The following is a 16,933-nucleotide window of genomic DNA, read 5'->3' as shown; positions in this document are numbered from 1 at the left end:
TTGGGTTATCAGTTGAGAAACCAGATTCCTTTTTCTGCAGGGAAATAGTTATAGATTTAAACACTTGCAGATTCTAAAGTGAAACTGCTGATATGGCCTTATCATACCTTAGGTAGGCTGCATTTAATGGCGATCGTATCTGCCACTCTTCTTGACACAAAGTCAAAATCCTAAGACCTGCAAAGTTTTATTGTAGCATTCAAATGTGAATACAGTAATCAGTTGGAACATGAGCTACTTTTTCCACTATTCTATTAATAAACAACAATTTTCAGTACAATTGCCACATAGCACACCCTCTTTCTGCTTTTAAATTGTCATTGTAAGCCAATCATGAGTGTAAATGTTGGTGTTTAAACATGATGTAACCATTAACATATTAACATAGCTAAGGAGGCAGTTAACGTTCTGCCTAAGATCTAATTTACTGCATTCTTAGAAAGAAAAAGCATAAAATCTGAAAATTAATCATGTGAGAGTTGTCTAGATGAGGAAATGCTTCTGATCTTGTATCAGACACACCAGTGTACAGTGCCCTGAGCTGAGCACACAGCTGAGCTGGTCTGCCCAGCAGCTCCCACGATTTGTGGGGTGCTCTACTTCATGTGCTCCCTCAAGTACCTTGCAAGGAGAAAATGCTCCACCTTTGGTCAAGCCTCACCTCTCCTGTTTGCCTTTTGTCTCCTGAAACGTGTGGTAGAAGAGTGGTGCAAACTTTTTTGGTGTCAGGAGCTGAACTCAGGTCTTGTCAATTTTCAAATTCTTAGCTCCTCATTTTTAGAATTTCAAGGTATAAGATGCCTGATTCACCTACAGATAGAATGCCTGCACTGACCTGACAATCTATTTCAAAGAAAGTCACAGAACTAGACTGATATACATCATCATATGGTGAAATTCGGAATTTGATTAACCAGATGCTATTATTTTCTTTAATATCTCATGAATAGAAACTACGGTGTAAAAACAACTCCAAACAATCTCTCACTGGGAAATCTGACATATGGCCTGCTAAGCTGCTCTCCTACAGAAATAGCAAAAGATCATTACTCTTGGCATCATTCCCTACAGCAGGCACTGGGCTCATTAAAACAGACACTACGCGATTGACTCCATAAGGAAGATTATTTCTACAGATGGGTAGAAACAATGAGCAAAACTACAAAGGCCGAGTTGAAAGAAGTAGTCAAGGAGACTTCTCCACCTCCATAACTTCTGTGCACTAAAACAAAGCAAAACAGCACCATTTTGCTGGAAATAAGAGGATGCATCTTCTCCTCTCTGTTCACAGTATACATTTCCGTCCTACTGATGTAGTGTTTCATTTAACTCGCTCTTCTGGAGGGTTTCTGCCGAATAGGAGTACCCTGATGTGAACAGAGAGTTTGCATCCAGCAGGGGCCACTTGCTGCCAGTGTTTAGTCCCCACTCAATTAGGAGTAAAGGAGCTGTTAATGCTGTCCCGGGCTGAGCGATGGAGGATTGGGACAACCAAACCCACGCCGTGCCCCAACCCCGCTGCAACCCACACTTCCCCGGTGATGTTACCCTGGGAAACGTAAACCAAACCTCTGGGACGTGGCATCACAGGACAGGAAATGTTAACACAATTAGGATGTGGCAATGATAATCTGATGCAGCGCTCACGCAATCCCATTTAGCAAATGTATGCATTTGAAAGCAGCTCCGCTGTGATTATGTTCTTGCAACACATCCCCTCTACGCTGCTGCGTGGACTGTCTAAATTTAGACCAGAACATGGCGCAGTGGATGGCTCTACCACATTGCACCTCTGGCCTGGTGCACACGCAGAATGGAACAGGCTGTGAGCAGCTCCGGAGGCGACGCAGCATCAGTGACCAGGACATACATCGCACCCGGAGCATCAGTGGCAGGGACAGGCATGGCACTCGGCAGCTGGAGGACATGGTGGCTGAGGGACATGGTGGCTGAAGGACACTGTGGTGGGTGGCTGAGGGACACAGTGACTAGAGGACACGGTGTCTGAGGGACACGGCTGAAGGACACAGTGGCTGAAGGACACAGTGGCTGATGTACACCAAGGCTGAAGGACACGGGGCTGAGGGACACGGGGGCTGAAGGACACAGTGGCTGATGTACAGGAAGGCTGAAGGACAGGGGGCTGAAGGACACGGGGGCTGATGAACACGGGGGCCGATGAACACGGGGGCTGAGGGATACGGGGGCTGAGGGACACGGGGGCTGAAGGACACGGGGGCTGAGGGACACGGGGGCTGAGGGCACGGGGGCTGATGAACACGGGGGCCGATGAACACGGGGGCTGATGAACACGGGAGCTGAGGGACAGGGGGCTGAGGGACAGGGGAGCTGAAGGACACGGGGGCTGAGGGACAGGGGGGCTGAAGGACAGGGGCTGAAGGACAGGAGGCTGAAGGACAGGGGGCTGAAGGACAGGGGACTGAAGGACACGGGGGCTGAAGGACACGGGGGCTGAGGGACACGGTAGCGGCCCTCTGGCAGGGCGGGTGGCGGGCCAAGGGGCGGTGAGCGCGGCGCAGAGAAGCGGACTCTCAGCGGACGGGAGATGCCAGCACCGCACGGGCTCCCCGAGGCCCCGGGGCGGTGTGCGGGGCTGCGCCCGGGCCCCGCCGCCGAGGGACGGAAGGAGACGAGGCGCGGGCAGGGCGGCCACGCCGGGGCAGCGCCGCCATGACCTTCACACCTCGGCGCGTGACGTCACGGCCGCGGCTGACGTCACGCGGCGGTGACGCAGCGGCCCGGGCGAGCCCCGGCGGAGGGGCGGGCAGCGGGCGGTACCGCGGGCGGCGCCGGCGGGGGCAGCAGCGCGGGCGATGCCGAGCCGAGCCCTCCCCGCCGCCCCGGCCGCACCCGCCCCGAGAACCCCGCCGACCCCGCCGCCACCGCCACATCCGGGTCCCGGCGGCGCCCCCCGCCGGGGGGCGGGACCAGAGCCCGGAGCCGCGCTTCCGATTGGCCGGTGCCGCGGGGCCGCGCGGGGATTTGCCGGCGCTCGGGGGGGCGGGCGTTGCCCGCTCGGCGGCCGCCCATTGGGCGAGGCGGGCGCGGAGCCGCTCTGCCGTTGGCGGGCGGGCGCGTCCGGTGCGGGGCCGGGGGAGGGTGCCATTGGCTGGAAAGTAGGTTAGTGGTGCGCCGTCGGGTGGCAAGCCAGGCGGAAAGTAGGTCAGGGACGGGGGCTGCCTGCGCCGGGCGTGCGGCGCTGCCGGGGGGCCGCGACCCCCGCCCGCGCTCCCTTCGGCCGGGCGCGGCGCGGCGAGGGGCGCGCGGAGCCGCGGTGAGCGCCAGGGGCGGCGGGCGGGGGGCGTGAGGGGCAGCGCGGCCCCGGCGGAGCCGCCGCCCCCGGGGGCCGCGGGAGTCCCGGGAGGGGCCCGGGCCGGGCGATGGCGGCGGCGGGACCCCCCGGCGGCGGTGCCGGGCTGCGGAGCCGGGAGCCGGGAGCGAGGCGGGGGCCCCGTTACGGAGCGGCCCCGGGGCGGGCTGGCCCGGCGGTGTGGCGGCACCGCGGGGACGGGGCGGGCGGGCCCGGAGCCCTGTCAGAGCCGGGCCGGGGTCCCGCGGAGGGCAGGCGCGGCGGCGGGGGCGTGCCGGGCTGTGCCCTCTGCCCGGTGCGAGTCGCCCTCAGGGGTGGCGAGGCTCGGGCGGCCCTCACGGAGGGGACGGTGGCGCTTCCCCTGCCCGAGCGGGGTCTCGGCCGGCCGCTCCGGGATGGGGGCGGCCCCTGTGAGCGCCAGGAGGATGGCGGTGCTGGGGAATTCCCCGCTCGGTCCCGCCCGCGGGCAGGTGCCAGCCCCGCGGCCGGCGGCTGCTGGCGCCGCACGGAGCGTCCCGGGACGTGCCGGGGCTGTTCGCCCCGGGATCCCCGCATCCCGATCCCCCTCCGCTGCCCTGGCCGACACCTGTGTGCGAGGGGAAGGGAGGAACGGAACACACCGGGAACACCGAGGCGCCTTCCCGAGATCGGGGATTTTGCGCTTGGGGAGGCAAGGGAATCTCTTTGCATTTTTAATTGCTGAGGTTGCTGTCACTCCGGTGTCTCGATTATAACAGTTTTGGGAAGATTTTTGTGCCTGAAAAACAACGGTGAAGGAACAAGTGGGTGTGTTTTCTTGCCTTGGAAGTAAATTTGCTTGCTGGAATTTCATAGCATTTCCTTAGTGTGTGAGGTAGAAAGGGTCAGCTGCAGAGTGTGTTCTAATCTCTTTTCAAAATTCAGCCTTTAAGTGTATTTTTTTTTTTTTTAAATTCTGGAACTTCAGCATTCAAAATATTATGTTTCTTTTTTTTAACACGCTCATATTAAAAGTACCTTTTCTTTTATTAAAAGGGCTCATTAAATGTGAGCGACTGATAGTACACAGGCTGCAGCTGAGTCTGTAAGGGAAGAAATAAAGAGTTTTGTTCCAATTAAGTATTAATTCCAGCTAACTGTCTCTGTAAACGGTCTTGCAGGAGGATGAGGTTAAACTCTGCCCTCTTCATAATGTATGTTTTGTATCCTCCAGGAATATGTAAATAGCTCTTTGAAGCATCAGGAACTACAGACCTCTCTCTGGTTACTCTAAACCACAGCTGCTTATTAAGGAAAAAGGCTTTACTCCTCCTGACCTCTGTGGGTTTGTGCTTCTCATGACCATTCCTGGATTTTTACCCCTGCTTGTAGAAATTGAGTGTGTAAAATAATCTACAGCCACAGCATTTCATTGGGGTTTTATGCTGTTTTATCCCAAATTCTCTTGCATGCTGTGCATTTCTATTGTCTCTTTGGAGACCAGCTGTGGTGTGTGGGGCTGTGAAGGATCAAGCTCTGTAAAAGAAGTTCTGTGGGGGAGCAGACAAGAGAGAAGCACCACAGAGAACGTGAAGCTGCCTGGTTTGGGTGTGGGGAAGCTAAGGTGGCTGGAGCTGGCATTCCACAATGCCAGAGCTGGAATTAGGGGCTGCTGCCACGTTCCTGTCACCATGTGCTCCCAAGAGACTCACTGTGTTTGGAGGCCCTTGCTAGGGATGTATTAGGAATGATGTATTAGTGATGTTTGTAGGGGGACTTTAAAGGAGATTTGTTTTTCTCCTTCAGATACCTGCTCTCAAAGATTGTTTCGGGCACCCAGGAGTAAGAAGAGAGAGCATTTATTGGGTTTATTTGGTGGAGCTTGGGGTTGCACACAGTCCTTTGAAGCTGTGCAGGACTGATGGCAAAGCTGAGACCTGTGAGAGCTGCAGCCCTTGAGCTGCAGGTGAGGAAGGCAGATTTTCCAAGGGAATGGATATCAAGGATGCTGGAAATACCAGGAGATGTGCAGGTTATTTAGTTTACATGAGTACAGAAGTGCTGTTTCCGTGCTCAAATGTAACATTTTAAGCTGTTTTCAGCATGGGGCCTATTGCCTGTGTTGTTATACTTTGACCGGAGTTACAGGGAAACCTGAAGGAATACGTTATTGTTAAGTGAAACAAAGTAAATTTGGTGCATCCTGTAGCGACTTTCAGTTCTGTAACCTGCAAGCTTTTCATTCTTAACCTTTACCGTCAGTTTTATCTATAGTTCTGTTTCTAAAAAAGGGCAGAAAAGTAATAAAAGGCAGCTGCTTGTATCCCCAAGTGTTAGGAAGTTAGTTGTCTTCAATAAAAACTGTATAAAGGCATATCATAAGCAAATGACTGCAAAGAGAAGCCCAAAATAAATACATCTTTTTAATCTTGTGTAGCTTTTTGGTTCTCACTAAGTTTACAGAATGCAATATTTAAGCTTTCTCTATTTACTTTGATACAGTAAACATGTTTTGAAACTTTAATTTTTGGCTGTCATCATATTTTGAGAGCTTCAGCCTGAAATAATTGATTTTTATAAAGGCAGTCGCTGACTGGATGATGCTGACTGGGAACTCAGTTACCAACTTTTGAGATTTGGTTATTGAACATTCTGCTTGATCAACCCACAGCAATGACTGTCTGTGTTTTGAAGGTGCTTGAAGATGAAAATGAGGTGGTTGATGGCATTTTCAAACCTGGTGAAAGAGCTTTCAGTGTCTCTAAGACACTGTAGGTAGATTTTGGGCAGTGGATTGATGATGGATGAAGCAAAGCAAAGGACCTGCCTGTGGGGTGTGTGTATCTATCCGTATGGGTGTGGTGGTCTTGCACCGCAGTAGGAAATATGTTCCAGCTTTAGTCAGATCTAATCCAGACTGATGCTCAGGTGTTAAATAGTTGAAACTGAAGACATTGAAGCAGAAAAATTATGCACTTTAAAAATCAGAAGGCTTTTCTCCCTAAGAGTTGGTGTATTGGGTTATTTAGAAAGCCTATTTAAGTTTTGAGGATTTTTTTTTTTTGTGTGGGGAAGAAATCTCAGTTGTGACTATCCAATTGGTTTTATTTGTATTTAATAGCTCTGAACATTGTCAGATAACCTGTGATGCATTAAATTGAGTTTCACATTGAACAGGGTGGGTATTGAGGTAACTCACTGCCACTAACTGCTTATGGCACCTGCCTTTTTTATCTCAATTTGTTGGAAATATGCAGTAAGGCTACTTATCCAAGGCCCAGACTTCATCTCCTTGGAAACCTGATCTTTCACCAGATGTTGGAAAATGTAATTTCTTTTTTAATCCATTCTGCAGAAGAATGCAGATCAAAACAGCATCTTCAGGCTTTGTTAGTTTGGAATATTAATTACCTAAAAAAATAGTCTGACATTTCAGTCTCTGCCCCAGAGAAGATTGATAGTTTCTGTTGTGTTTGGTATTATTTAAAATTTATTTTAGCTTGTGCTCAGATTCTTGGTTTATAGTTTGATTTGATTCAAGAACTGCCTGATAACGGGTTCTTCATGAGTAAAGTACAGGATTGTTTGAGGACCCATTCCTGCAAGGATTTATCTTTCCTCTCTCTCTGTTCAGGTCACACTTTCTCCTTTGCAGCTGCAAAAAGGTATTTCTTAGGCAGCACATGGAGAATTTGTAACCTTTTCAGTCTGCTGCCATTTGAGAAGCTGTTATTCAATGTCTGCTGTGTCAGACGCACTTCTGGGTCAGCTGCTGATGTCAGAGCAGCTTGTGGCCCTGTGCTGGAGCTATGCTGGAGTTTACTAGGTTGGCCTTGTGCAGGAATGGTGCCAGTAGGCTACTCAGAGAGCAGGAGATCTCCTTGGCAGCAGTTTGGAGGGGAGAACTCTGCCAGTCTCTTGGGGCCCAAGGTGTTGACGTTTTCTGCTGACTTTCAAGGGCCCATTCATGAGTCCGAGCAGCTGAGGCAGATGGTTGTAGTTTTGAGGTGGTTTTGGCTGGGTTTTCCTTGCAGGTGTTGGTGGGCTCTGTTTTCCACAGATGCAAGGCAGTTCAGTGGCACCTGGGAAGGGCAGCAGACACATTGCTGAACAGTTGTTCCCTGTGTGGCTGGGATGGAAAGCCATCTTCCCATGGGCAGTGGACGTTTGGTGATTCCTAGGCAGCATCTTTTGGCACCACGTCTCTGAAATCACTTTTCTAGGGAGGTACTTTATAGCAATTCTTAGGTGCTCATTCAATTGCAGCCTTTTGCCTTAATTCCTTCCTGTGTCAGCTAAAAAATAAGTGAATGGAATCCATGTATTTTAAAGATTGGATGTATTCTTGATACAGGACTACTCAGAAAACCCTAACATTTTTTTATCCATTTGGGATTGATGTAGGATTTCAAGGGTGAATGAAAAAGACCACCAGAGAACTGAGAAATTACTATTATTCTTGATCTCAAGTTGTTTTTATCTTGGAAACTTCCTTAAAGTGCCTTTACCTTTTATAATTTGCCTGACCAAAATGGACAAAATCAAAAAGACTGGTAGAAATTGTTAAATAATGCTGTACTGCAGAATATTTATCAGGTGAAGTGAGAAGGAAAAGTTACTTCCTAGAAAAAACAGGAGAAAATAAAGCTAATAAACTTTTATTTTAACTCTTTTTCTCCTTCTTTCTTTCCTCTTTCTTTCCTCTTTCTTTTGTAAGAATGTTTTTTCAACAAAAAAAACTGTTTCAACTGACAAAACAGTTATTTTATAGTTTCCTTGAACTGGTTTGGTTGGGTTTTCTTTTCCTTAACTTGTTATGAATGGATTTCTTTGTTGTCTGTGGATTTTCTTGGAGCATTACAAAATTTAAGACTTCAGTTCCAATTTGAAGCAAAATGATCTATTAAAATATCAAAACTTTGATATTGTGCATATGCATTGTAGTCATTGAGAGTGGCAGCAAGTTGGCTTTGGTTTGAGTGCCACTGATATTTTTATCTTTCACTCAAGGACCTCTGATAATTGTGTTTTAAATCTCCTTGAGTTTTGGGCTTTCTGCTGTACTTTCGCTACTGGCTTATTAGTTTTCATATAATCTTGGAAAATAATATTTATTTTGCCCATAGACTTGAATGGCCTGGTCATTTTTCAGGGATAGAATCAGTGAGTGGTCTTGAATAGATTGCAAAAAATTCAGGTGTTTGTTTTGGAGGTTTATATTTTTTTAACCTGGTCTTGACCACGTTGCAGTTTCCAGTTTGAAGTTCTAGAATTGTTGACTAAGAAACAGGAGGCCCATTTATTCCTCTGTTCCCTTTCCCAATGTGCTTTTTTGCCAAGGCATTTCATGTAATCTTGGCATTTGCAAATTGGCTTTTTTATTGATGAAATTAATGCAATGAGCTAATGGAAAAAAAAGTCAGTATCAACACTGTGCCCTCAACATACTTTATAATATTTTTGTGTTACAGTCAGGACATGGCCCAAGTTTCATAAATCCAGAAACTTAACATATGTTTGTGATCTTACAAGGCTCTGATACCTGGAACAGCTTTTTTTCCTTATCAGTCTGATAAAGCCCCAAAATATTAGGCAAATTTACTGTCTTAGAGTAACATTTTACTGTGGTTTTAATCTATACCAAATTTAATATGGCTTGGAAATTTCTATTACAAATAGTGTTGTTTTCTTCTTGTTTTTATAGAGTTTCTTATTTTTTTCTTATTTTAAAATTTATTTTCACTGCAATGACCAAACCAGCCTCTCAATATTGTAGTTTATTTTAGAAACCTGTCAAGTCAGGTTCAGTGACTTCTTAGACGAGCTTGTCACATAAAACATTTGAATTGCTGGAAATGTGCTGTAATTAAAGAACAATCTTTTAAAAATGTTTTCAAGTGCTCTCTATGCAGTTTGGGTCCAAATTCTAGAAGTACTGGAAGTTATTTGTAGTTTAGAAATACAAGGCCAGCAATTGGATATTCCTATTTTAAATAGAAAAATAAAGAGTTTATGCTAGTTTGTGTTCGTGTTGGATTTTCTGTTTCACTTCTGTTAGAAATTTTAGGGCGTTTATGTAAATACATTTTTCTCCATCTGAGACATGTGCAACTTGGTCAGCTTGTCTGGCCAGGAGGCAGTCTGAAGAAAGATGGGTATTTCCCTATTACAGCGTTTTAAAATCTAGTTCAGTCTGTTGAAGATATCTCAGCTGGCAATAATGCGATCTCAATGACTGTACTTGGCATTATTTGTTGAATGAGGTAATTCCTGTCCTCATTTATCTGACTTGACCATGAGACTCTTCCATAGCAAATGCCTGCTTTATTTCCATAGCTGGAGTGGCTCTTCATTTGTCTTACTCTGTTTTTGTCATTATCAAGAATAAGATGATGAGGGGGAAAAAGCCCAACAGAGGAGAAGATTACTGCAGTCAACTATTGGAGAAACTCTTTCTAAAATTCCCATTCCTGGTGGGGATTATCAACTCCCCATTTCAGAGAAAATTTTAACAATTGGATACAGCTGATGCCATTATGCAGTTTTTCTGACTGTCCTTTCTCTGTGTGTTCCTCCCAAGAATTCTGGTCTGACAGATGGATTTTTGCAGATTTTCAAGGAACATGTGGGAAACATGCCGCTGTTCATGGCAGGATCATCAGGGCTCTGCTCTGGTACCTTGACGGGACAAAATCCTATTTTGAGTGCCCAGCAGTTTGGTTTATAATGACATGAGTCCTTTGCATCATCTGAGGACATCTGGACGAGTTTGGACAGCAGTTTTGATGATCATTGCAACTGGGTTGCCATGGACAGTGTAGCCTCCATCAGTGCTCCAAGCCCTTCCTGGCTGAGAATTTCCATCTGTATATCCTGTCCCTCTGCTCCATGGTGGCATTTATGTTTGGGCCTGCTTATGTTTGGGAATCTGCTGGCTCTCAAAGCAGAGTATTTGCCCCAAAAGAGTGATTTGAGATTGCTGATGCCATGCAACTTGTGGCTTCATAAACATTTCTGCTTTTGTGGGTTAGGAAACAGCTCACAAAGTGAGTATTCCTGAAGGAGAGGTGGGAGAGGCAGGAAGTGTGAAGAGTGCTGTTTTAAATGTGTTACACTGCAACCTTCATGTGGAAGAAGAGTCTTTGTGACAGAGTATTTTTGGATTAAGCTCTGTTGGGTCATTTCTTTCATAAATCTGCATAAAAATTTGATTAAAAAAATCTGGCTTTGGCACTGAAACCCAGAAGCCAGAAAATAAGCAACTTTTTACTTTCATCTCTGGAGCTATACAGTAGAGCTTTTCAGTATTTATTGTGCCATTTTGTAAAAATTCTCTTTTATAACAAAGAAGAGTAACTCAGGCAGACCTCTGACTCTTTTCCCTTTCCCCTTGCTGGCCCATGTGCCTCTGGGTTTCCAGATGGACAAATATAGAAGTGTTTCAGATATGCAAATCTCTCAGGAGCTCATTCACCACTGTCACCTGACTTTGCTAGAGATGAACACTTACGTGGCCAAGTTGTTGTCAAACTGATAATTTATGTAAAATTGGCAGAGACTCAGCAATGGCTCCAGTTAAACTTGCCAGGAAGTCTGGAGGAAATGGAGTATAGGAAAGAGACTGAGGGGAGGAGATTTTTTTTCCAAGACAATAGATGGTTTGAACCCCATTAAGTGTGCATACCTCTGCTGCCTTTGAGGAGGGGACATGATCCTTTAAAAAAATAAAGCAAAAAAACAAAACAAAAAAAACCCTGAATTGCTGTTCAAGAATTATTTTCAAACTTGGCATAGATCTCATCTTTCTGCCAGTTGGTTTAAATATTCTGTTTTCAAGAAGCAAAGCTTTTGAAAGCCTACCCAGGCTTCCATTCAGAGAAATATTGGCACCATAGTTTGTTCTTGATGTTCTTATCAAATAGCTGTTCAGGAGAATTGTTCTTATCTTCAGTGGCATGAAAAACTTTCTTAAGACTGTAATGTGCCCTTATTAAAGAGATTTACTAAAAATTTTGAACTTTATTTGGAGTATAAATGGAACATGAGACAAAGTTTAACTCAGCAGATAACAGGAGAATTAATGCCTTCTACTTAAAGTGAATTGACTTATTTTTTCCCTAGAACATATGAACACTAATAGAGACTAAATAGTTGCACACCTTGGAAAGAAGCAGAACCAAAAAAAAATCTTCCATGTAATAAAAAAGTGAGCAAAAAGTGCCCTATTGGTATCTCATTAGAGACCTAGGTAGTGTTTAGCATATGATGATCATTGTTCAACATTTTAAGATTCTTCAAGTTTCTTTAAGTGCTTAAATTAGTGTGGCAGAGTTCTTACTGCTTTTTAGACAAAATGAACGTGCCTTTTAGAACAGGATTTGCTCAGGCAAGTGCTTAAGCCTCCATGGATTCATTCATGGTGTGCTGTAACACTTGTGTAATCTACTTTGGCACACATTTCGGGTGCATACTTCTTATTTTTTAAAACAAATATTTGGTCACTCGTCTGACTCGTCCTCTACTTTTAGGATATTTCTGTGGCTTGCTATTTTCCTGTAGCCCCAAACATACTGGAATGGTGGTGTCCCTTGACAAGTCTGGAAAAGTACTGCTTTCTGTTATTTGTCAATGAAACCTATTTTTCCATTTTTCTGTTGAATTTTGTTTGGTGACTTTGGAAAGCCTGGTAATTGGTGTCTTAGCTGGCCTCTGACCTTATTTGCAGGCACAAACACTCGAGAATTCACCCTTGGAATTGCCTGTGTGTGGCTTTCTGTCCTTTTCTGTCCTTCTCTCAGTTCTGTGAGCGCTTTGTTTGCTCTTTGGTGCGTGCGTGCGCGTTTCGTGGCGGTGACGATGTTTTGGAGTGATGCTGTGTTGGCAACCAGGTCACAGAATAATATTGGTGCAGGTTCTCAGGTTTGCCTGGAGGAGTGGCTGGCAAGTGAATTTCAAAGACTTTCAGGAAGCAGAAAAAGAAACTTCCCTGCCCTTTCAACACCTTGAAGACCCTTGGTGCATTAGGGATAGGTACAGCTAATTTTGATTGCCCTTTCTAGCAAACCTGCTGGCATGTTTCAGTGAAGGGTTAGATTTTCACCTCCAAATACAACTCAGTATATCCCCTTTAACTCCTCCCTATGACGGAATTTGGCCGAGCCTTTGTTTGGCAGCAGCTGGTGAGTTTCTCTTCAATCATTCCTCATAGTGTAGTTCTGTATTTTCCACACAACCTTCCAGAAGTGTACTCATCCCAATCATTTCCACATGTGAGCTTTTCCTTGTTTTCCACCCTTCAAAGGGCTGGTCACTTTGTTCCTGGTGGCTCCTTCTGTTGTGCTCTGCTTTTATCTTCATCGTTTTCACATTCCCACTGTTCAGGCTGTAGGCATCGGTCATCTCAGTGCAGTTAGATTTGATGTTCCATGTGCCATCCAAATGCAGAGCAATGTTTATTAACCCTAACTGGACTAATACTCATCCATGTTCTTTTGACTGTGCTGCTGTTGGTGGGAGATGGATTTCACTTGGGTGATGATTAAACAGCCTTCTATAAAAGGAGCAAATTTATCCAAAGCAGCTCACAAACAAAATAAATGCATTTCAGAGTATTTCTTGAATGCTTCTATTACCCTGGAGGCTTTGTGGGTACTTGTGCTGTAATCTGCTTTTGAGAGTTGTCATGTGTGCTCCCACATTGAGGTGTGTGTTTGCAAGGGAAGTTGAATGGACACTCACTGGTGAGCTCATCATCTCTTCCCTCCCCGGTACAGTCTGACTTCTGAATCACCTTAATGTCATTACTCAGACTTGCAGCTTTAAAAAAAAAAACAAAACAACTTCTTAAAAGGATTAGGTTTCATCTATTTTGTATCTCTGATCAGTTCACTGTGGGGTTAGGTAAGCACCAGTGCTATATGGGAGTACCCAGCTGAATGCTGAAGCCAGGAGGTTAAAAGCTCTTGCAGTTAGAAAGGGTTCAAAGGTTAGATTTTCAACTTCTCAACTAATGACACAGTGTGAGTTCTGTCTTCTGGATCTCCCAAAGAGGAGTGTATGCTGCACTGTAAAAATCCACCTAGCCCTGTATTAAATAAACTATCCATCTGATTCATAGTTACTGTGTGTGAGCTGAGTAAGGATTAGTCAGTAGCGTTGATTCTGGCAATTTCCACTTGGCTTGCTTGAGAAATACATGTGCCCTTTCTAACTAGCAGCTGAGTCCTGTTCTGTACGTCACACTTCCAAGAGGAAGTGACTGAGGGTAGAAGGACTTTATTGACTGGCAGTTCCCAGGGCAACATTAGAGAGGTGCACAAAAGAATCTGTGCCTTGGTAAACAAGGCTATCAAGCTGGACTCAAAGGTAGGTTGATCTATGTAGGATGTTAATTATGTCATGACTTCAGTGGTTTCTCAGACTTGGTAACGTGTGAATAGAAAACTGAAAGGAGTTCAAGGAATTAACTGTTTTGCAAACATAAAGTGTCAGATGAAAGGAACACAAACTCACTTAAAGGAAGAAAAAGCAATTCACTGAATTAATCCTTCAGGCAATGAGTTGAAAATGTTATTTGGTAGGAGAAAATGAAATGAGGTTTAATAGCAGATAGGTGACTTAGTGAAATTCAGGCTAGAAAAGTTGGAAGTTAGGAGCAAGAAGAACTAAGCTTCAGAACAGAAAATGTGGTAAGGGATTCATTCTTAAAACATATCAGTTCTTCCAGGATATCTTTGTAAAGTAAACTTTGACCTGAATTACAGCATATCAGTGTGTCCTGTAAAATAGTAGATGAGATTGCCTCCTGTTGCAGCAGAGAAGAGCAGAATGCAGGATTGTACAAGGGAACAGATATGAATGAATCTGGTATCAGTGTTGAGATAAAACTTGCCTGCTTATCTGTACTCTGTGTTTGAGTAGAAGGAAGTGCAAGGACATACAGCTTTTACCAGGCTGAGCAGCACAGGGAGGGCCAGAGAGACCTGGAGCAGAGAGAGGGGGACTACAGAGACTCTTGCAGCAAAACAAGTCAAAATGTTAAAAATACTGCAGGGGGTTCTCGTGTTGTTATTCTCTAAAGCATACACAAAATGTAATACTCATGAGTTTTGTTCAGTAGAACTAAAATGCAAAGCAAACACTACTTTTGGTCTGTAATCTTAAAATAATTAAATTGATGAAAATATAACACTTTTTTATTTTGGAATAAGAACATCAGTACCAGTGACAGAATGTTAATACCAGTGATTTGCTGTAAGGTGAAATTTTGAGCAATGATACTGGAGGGAGACAAAAGTGTGACAGAAACCTGAGGAGCTGATACTCATATTCAGGAAAACAAAGATAGAGTGATTTAACATGAAGATAATTAAGATGCCTTTACATTTGTCAGTTTAGTTGCTCAGGGTAAATATTTATTGTTTAGTCAGTTCCTTCAGAATTTAGAGAATATAAATTTAAGTTTGTACATTTAGGGACAACAAATAAGTTCAATGCATGTAGAAGAGAAAACAGAACCTTTGAAGAGAGCTGAAGGGGCTTTAACAGGTTAAAAAGCATTTCAGCTGAGCACCAGATGAGTGACTGAAGAAAACATAAATACAAAAGATGTATGTATTTCTCTATTAAAGTCAGGGCACAATAGTACATGAGATTGAAGTGAGCATTTCAGAAAAGTAGGACTCTTAAAAAAAGCTAGAACTCTTTGTGTCTATTGTTTAGTCCATGCTCCTTTGAAATATGTGATTCTTTTCTGTTCTAAGCAAGTTTGTCTGGTTGGGTTTTTCCCTGTGTGTAATCAAAGGTCAAAGGTTGGGCTTGATGATCTCGGAGGTCTTTTCCGACCTTAATGATTCTATGATCCGTAGCAGTTCACCCACTTCAGTGGCTCTTTGGCCTCTTTTAAAAAGGTAACTGAGAGTTTTATTTAATGATAGGAAAGATCTGGCATGGTAGGAGAGGTTTGAGGTGAGTGGGGCAGTGTGTATGGACTGAAGCGCTGGGCAGGTGAGGCTTAGTTCTGCCATGCTGGTGTTTGTTTTGGGTGGTTTGTGCCTGCTGACTTTTATGGGGTTCCTTGCTCAGTGCTGTTGGTTTTGGGTGCTGCAGAGGAGTTCAGCTGGATTTAAAATTCCACTTAGGAAAGCAGACACCAAGCATATAAACCTGGCTTCCTGTGTTAGACTGTTTTGGTTTTGATTTTTTTTTTTTATATAAGCTAAGCTTTTATAAACTGCTTTGCTAAACTTGTAATGTCTACTGATTCTGTTCAAATGTTCCACCTGGTGCTGAGTGGTGGTAGGGTGATAATTGCAGGTGAGTTGAAACAGAGTTGACCTGGAAGGGTTTTTTGAGGATGTTGTATATTTTACACTTCCCTGTGAGGGTGCCATGTATATTGTACTTGTAAATGGAAGTTTCTCTGGATACTTAAAAATGGAGATAATGTTCTTGTACTGATAACAAATGAAGGCAAGAGAGACTGTTGTAAAGTTGCTGTAGAGTCGTGTCTCCAGCAGGGCTGTGAGTTGTTCCTGATGAAGAGTAGGATTAGAGTTATTTTGAGCTCAGGGGCTGCACAGGCCACATGTGGTGGTAACCCACAGCAGAATTCCTTTCCATGAGCTGGTCCTACCTCTCTGTGCAAACTACATGAGTTTCTAGGCCTCCTGTTACCTGGCAGAGAGTTTCCACAGCCTTTCCACCTCATGTGAAGGGCTGTGTTGTTTTGAGCCTTTCAACCAAGCTTTGTTTGATGTTCCCATGATGCTGGATGAGTTTGTAGATCTTGGTCCTGCCAGTTTTCTAAGCTGAAGAGGACCACTTTATTTCATTGTTCCTTAAGCAGAACTCATTGCCTCTATTGTTCTACTGAGTGAAAGTAGAAAGTTTTCCATTTTCTAATAAATTTAATTGCTGGGGCTTTGTTGGATGATATCCAAGCCATCCTCTGTTCAGAAGCTGTAAATAATTACGAGCATTTGTAAGTGGTAACTAAGGGACTACATTATTAATATTTGGCACAAGTCTGCTACTTGCAGAAATAAAATCATCTAAACCTACTTAAGCTTTTTTGAGGAGGAATGTGAACTGTCTAGTGATCCTTCCTAGGTCCACTGGGATCAGACTGCGTAGGTCGTGGAATGTTCTCTTTTGGAATTAAAACAATGGGTTGGAGAAACTGTTAGTCAGATGTCCTTTTGGTCTGTGTTGCATCCCTTCTTGATTAGGTGGGGAAGGAGGTTGTTGTGTAGATGGATCTTTGAGTCAAGGATGAGAAATAGTTTAAAAAAAAAATCAAGCATGCAGCCTTCTGTTTTATGAAGAGTCCTTTTTTGGGGTTGGGTGGCTGTGGTTTGTTGTGTTGGTTTTTTTCTGAACAGGTTTTCTTCCTCAGTTGCCCATGTTTGGTCTTGGCAGGAATTTTTATCCCTTGGCTTTTTTTTTTTTGCATATGTCTGTCTATTACACACTGTTCTTCCCAACTTGCATTTCTATTATTTTTAATTTTTGTAACGGTTGAGATGTCTGCATAGCAATAAGGATCCCATTTAGATTTGGGAACTTGCGTCTTTGTTCCAAATACAGCAGAAATTTTAAAATTTCTTCAGTTTCAGTTGTAATGTAAAAGACTGTTGATTTAAA

The 16,933-nt window shown here is 44.4% G+C and overlaps 1 protein-coding gene across 14 annotated transcripts in view; it reads left to right on the top strand.

Moving 5' to 3' along the window:
- The first annotated feature begins 2,997 nt into the window (after window positions 1-2,997).
- Window positions 2,998-16,933, top strand: part of BMAL1 (basic helix-loop-helix ARNT like 1) — a 47,977-nt gene continuing 34,041 nt past the window's right edge. For 4 of the 14 annotated variants that reach the window (XM_085579719.1, XM_085579718.1, XM_085579713.1 and 1 more), the window contains exon 1: window positions 3,165-3,295. The gene's annotated coding sequence lies outside the window, so the exon portion shown is untranslated. Of the gene's footprint in view, window positions 3,296-12,084; window positions 12,469-16,933 lie in introns of those variants that run through there. The other 10 variants (XM_021527555.3, XM_021527549.2, XM_085579717.1 and 7 more) reach the window with 7 other exon arrangements.

The sequence above is a fragment of the Lonchura striata genome, chromosome 5, assembly GCF_050655825.1.
Source record: "Lonchura striata isolate lonStrDom1 chromosome 5, ASM5065582v1, whole genome shotgun sequence".
Taxonomy (NCBI): domain Eukaryota; kingdom Metazoa; phylum Chordata; class Aves; order Passeriformes; family Estrildidae; genus Lonchura; species Lonchura striata.
Note: the sequence above shows the minus strand (reverse complement) of the source record. Positions and strands in the feature narration are given on the sequence as shown.